The following is a 5,398-nucleotide window of genomic DNA, read 5'->3' as shown; positions in this document are numbered from 1 at the left end:
AGCTCCCCTCTGGTAATGACCGGGCATTCCAGGAGCCTGGCCAGCCCAGGAAGGTTTCTATGATCAGAGACCAGCTCTTCTCTGACAAAGTACTCATCACCAGATAAATGAAACAAAAGGTCTGGGAGATCACGGTTGCTCTCCGTAGCCCAAATCTGCTGAGGAACAGGAGGGTTGAGGTGGTAGGGGTTCAACTCTTGCGACCTGGCACAGCATGGCAAAACAGTCAGGCAGGCAGTGTGGGGGGGGGGGCAGCCTTGGCTGTCTGGTATCCGTGACATTTGGTGTTTTGTGATACCTGATTTCAATAAAAACCTTTTTTTTCACTTTATAATAGGGTTGCCACCCATCCGGGTTTCACCCGCAAAGTCCAGGTTTAATTTTGAGTCATGTGCCCGGGTTTCAGATAGCGTTGCTACCCGGACAGTGTCGGCTGCACACAGATCATCAGAAATCTGTTCACACTTTGTGTGTGACCAGATTCAGGAGGAAGGGGGGCGTTACACATACGGCAAGCAGGAAGTCTACAGGGAGCTAAGGCAACTGTGAGGTCAGTAATTTAGTGTACTCTGAGCTGACCAAACTCACCCATGTGCAGGAACCTTGGAACAGCAGTTATCTGTCACACACTGAGCCTCAATAAACTGATGTGGCAGAGAGGTCAGTGGCTGCTTAGTATTACATTACACAGATCAGTGTAGCATCGAGGGAGCTCTAGTGAAGTAATGGTCCTCTAAGTTACACAGTAGTTCTCAGTCTGTTTACTAGAACCTGCATTACTTATATACTTTATTCTGAACAATAAAATATGTATCAGCAAAAAAATCTAAATAAAAATGTTTCAGCATTTACATAATGTTTTTTTTTTTTTTTTAATATAGTTTTTTTTTTATTGAAGTTATGGAGATAATACAACATATATGAAACACCAAAAAATATAGATGGCAAATTATATAACAAACAGATATATATTGATTAAAGCAAAAGTGATACATTGAGTCTATATGGCTAGTTATCTTGAACCCCTGTTTTATATTATATTCTGAAATGTGTCCCTCTATGAAAACACTGGGTTACTTTTGAACCCAACTAAGCTAATGGACACTGAGAGAGGGAAATGGCTTTGAGAGTGGTCACTTTTGGACCTGGTACTTAAGAAAGCAAGATGGGGAAAATCAGCAGGCCAGAGCTGCTTTGGAGAAATGAAAAAAGAGGGGAGAAGAAAGGAGGAGAAGTAGTAAAGGACAAGAGGAATGGGGGGGGGGGGAAGGTTGGGCTCTTGTTACTCAAGAGGTAGAGTGACATAAAAACCGTGACATCAGTGACAACTTTTAGGAGTATTTCTAACTAGACCCCTTAGCAAAAATGGAGGTAACTGTAAAATGAAAGGCGTCAAACCATGTGAGTAACAAACGGCTTAAGGTCGTATGTGCATAATAGTTGAGGCCAGCAGGGCCGGATTGGGCAGCCGGGATGCCGGGAAAAATCCCGGTGGGCCGGCAGCTCAGCTGGGCTGAGCAGTTGTTTTGACAGTAACTGTCTGATATTTATATTTACAAAGTGATTTGTTGTTAGTTCATTAATTAGGCTATTGCTAATAATTTAATATCCTAAGACTCGGCATGCTACTGACTTTCTCAGCTCAGTGCTTACTGTCTGTAACCAATATTAACCCCCTGCCCCTGGGGCCAGCCCGCAGCGCAACCTACAGCAACGCACTGTTACGCAAGCTAATCAGACTGAGTCTGTGTCTGACTCCCATCTGTCAATCAGTCACACAGCTCAGTCTGTCACTGGATGAGGGTAGCCACTCTAGGGAGGTGAGGAATGCAGAGGTGGGCTGGGCCGGACCGGTTGCCGCTTACTTCCTTGACGTCACACTGACTTTCGTCAGTCGTCTCCCAGTGCCACGTGACGTGGAGTGAAGGGAGCCTGGAATGCTACCCAGCCTCAGCCTGAGAGGAGCGCTGTGTGAGCGTCAGCAACAAGCCTAGTTGAGGGCGGAGCGGAGGCCACGTGGGGTCATGTGTAGGGACAGTCATCACAGTCTGACTAAAGAAGACCAGAGATGAGACGGTCACAGGACACACTGGCAGCCAAAGAACTTAGAGAAGAAGTCGTCAAGTCAAGTGTGATTCAGCAGTCAGTCAGTCTCAGTGAAGATGAAGTAAAGTTCAGTGTCAGACAGTGAATAGAACTGTTAGCACTACCACCAGCTCGTGCAGCATTAAAACGTATGTAATTATTAAAATTAAATTACTCTGGCTGTTTTAATAGTAGTATTAACTGCTCAACTCAACTGTTATGTACGTTTGGCATAATAGCATCAATTCTATATAATACTATACTACTACAACATACATCATTGCTGTGTGTGTATATGACTCACTGACTGATTATTTTTTAGCCCCCATGATTTCATAACCCCCACCACTATATATATATATATATGTATATGTGTATATATATATATATATATATATATATATATATATATATATATAAAGACTGAATCTAAAGCAAGGAAGGGCAACAACAGCAGCCTTTTAGAATAAAGTAAGGAGGTTTCTATTGTATGCATTATTTACAGACAGGTCATATCACTGGACACTAATAATCCTGAAAGTGATTTAAGATTTTTATTAAGCATTCTTGCATCATAAAGAACATTATCTCACCGTCACAGAATATGATGTGTATATATATATATATATATATATATATATATATATATACACACTTCATATTCTGTGACCGTGAGATAATGTTCTGATGCAAGAAGAATGCTTTTAATTTAGATCAGGCAGTAAAAAAAAAAAAAAATCTTAAATACCTTTCAGGATTATTAGTGTCCAGTGATATGATCTGTCTGTAAATAATGCATACAAACTGGCTCCTTACTTTATTCTAAGGCTGTTACATAGTATATAGTGTATATTATTTGAACTGAGTCAGCATTGTCCTATCCATTATTTTAATTAACATTGCTTTTGTCATAATTAAAAAAAAAATCCATCTTATAGTGCATTAGTGGTCTGTGGATTAAAGTTAATTCATTGTAATAGTGCTATACATTAGGGCTTTACCTAGTAATGCTGTCTGTGAGTGCTCCTCAAAGGTAAAATTAGAAAAGAGTTGTCTGACTTGGAGGGGGCATGGCTGGGCTGGAGGGGCAGGACTAGGCTGGAGGGGGCGGGGCTGGGCCGGTTTATACAAATTTCCAGGGCCGGTCTGATTTCCCAGTCTGGCCCTGGAGGCCAGCCAATCTTGTAGATGTATACATATTTATGACATCTCCCTATTAATTGTCTTTTCTGGATAGGACTGACGGCAAACTAGCCAGGCATCTGTAGTAGTTATATAACCTAGTAATTAAGAGTTTCATGCATTTATATAGAGGGGATTCTCGCCTTATGTATATAAGTAGGGAGATGTCAGCGGCCACATTCTAGGATAAGGGGGCTAATAACAAGGAATATGAACAGTTGTCCGTTTCTGGATATCTCTATGTCCCTGGGAATATCTTAGCAGTTATTGTTGAATATACATAAAATCACATTGCAATGTTATACTAACCACACTATTACATATGTGCATGCAAACAAGAAAAAAGACCAAGACTTTGCTTAGTGTTAACATATATCATTGCCGTGTAGTCTCATAGACAGGTTACCAAGAGCATAAAGATAAAACAAAAATATACCCTCTTTATTTGCTGCGTACCCATAGTCACCAGTACAAAGTATTTCAGGCCTGTTAGCCGTCATAAGGGCTCATAGTAGCTGGCGATTGCTGGGCTGCAATCTGGATCTTAGACTTAAGTGATGGTAAACTCTCCCCTTTATAAAATCAGATCTGGAATGTAAGCGGTATTTTAGATGAAGTTTAATTCATTAGCTGTAATGAAGATGCAGTATAACTTAGTTATTAATATAGATATGAAATTCAAATACTGCATGCTCCTCCGCCCACTTCAAAAGTAAACTTTTCTGTGAGCTAACAGATTGAATTGTTGTCCAATCAGCGCTCTCCCCATATGGCACTTTTGTTGTAGCTAGAGCATTGATTGGAGAGTAATTCAATCATTTAGCTGACAGGAAAATTGACTTTTGAAGTGGGTGGTGTAACGTGGGGTATTTGAATTTCATATCTATATTAATAACTAAGTTATACTGCATCTTCATTACAGCTAATGAATTAAACTTCATCTAAAATAGCGCTTACATTCCAGATCTGATTTTATAAAGGGGAGCGTTTACCATCACTTTAGATCTTATCTCTAAGTAGGGAAACCCTGGGAGTAGTGAACGGAATTAGTTAAGACCAATGTATGGTCTTATGTGGAATATGTCTCTTCCCTTTGGTGTCTCGAGAAGCGCTGTTAGCTGAAGGGAATGCTAGGCTCCGGGTGTATGTCTAATCTATCCCACCCCACATCTCGAGGCTTGAGGGGCTCCTGCCCACTGACAGGGCTGTGGTAGGTGTTCCTGTCCTCTGAGGGATCCCTGAAGTCGGCTATGTCTCCGGGAGGTATGTAGGAGCTTACCCTCAATTAAGTCCCCGGATTCAGCAGGAATCAAGAGCGGATGAGCGGTGCAGAGAGCATCAGTTAGGCCAGTGGAGACCACAGTGTCTGTGGAGTGAGAGCTGACAGACTCGGTCTCCGGTAGCTCAGGACCACCTGTCTGACAGAGCAGCTCTGTCTTATGGATCTTCCTGATCATCGGCAGATAATCAGGAGTCGTGCAGGCATCGCCAGTAGGGTTAAAGGAAAGTTTCAGCTTTTCGTACAGTATCCGTAGATGTCCTTTAATGTCCATGTATGTCTCGGATGACAGACAGCCATCGTAGGTCTGCATAACGATGTTGTGGGCATTGTTCCCATTAGGTTTCAAAGTGTGTAAATAGTTTGCCATGATGTACGGCTGACCGCTAAACTGTAATTAAGCGAGGAGCACTAGTGGGTAGGTGAACCACAAGTCTTCCTCTGCCCGTCCAGTAGCCGTTCAGTAGAAGCGATGTTGGCGCTTAGTTCATCAACCAGTGCTCCCGGTATAGGGACTCTCTAATCTCCCAGGTTGAGGGTTTCATAGTTGCCAGGAAAAAACTCTTGTTATGCTTCTTCCTTGCGCAAATCACCTCGTGGAGTTGGGGTTAGAAGATGGCCACTCTCAAGGGCTTTGGTTCATTGCTCTGCAGAGTCGTGCTTAGTAGATAGACATATGCATGTTCCTTCATCTTGAGACCTCTCCGGAACAATCTATGGACAATTAGGGACTTTATGTCAATAAGATAAACTGAGCTGAACGGTCTGGTATATATTTATTTATAGTAGGTAGCTGGAGCTATGGCATCTTGCGACCGTTCAGACTCAGGGCTAGCCCCGCTCCCCTACATG

This window comes from Bombina bombina, chromosome 5 (genome assembly GCF_027579735.1).
Source record: "Bombina bombina isolate aBomBom1 chromosome 5, aBomBom1.pri, whole genome shotgun sequence".
Taxonomy (NCBI): Eukaryota; Metazoa; Chordata; class Amphibia; order Anura; family Bombinatoridae; genus Bombina; species Bombina bombina.
This window is presented reverse-complemented; position numbering follows the sequence as displayed.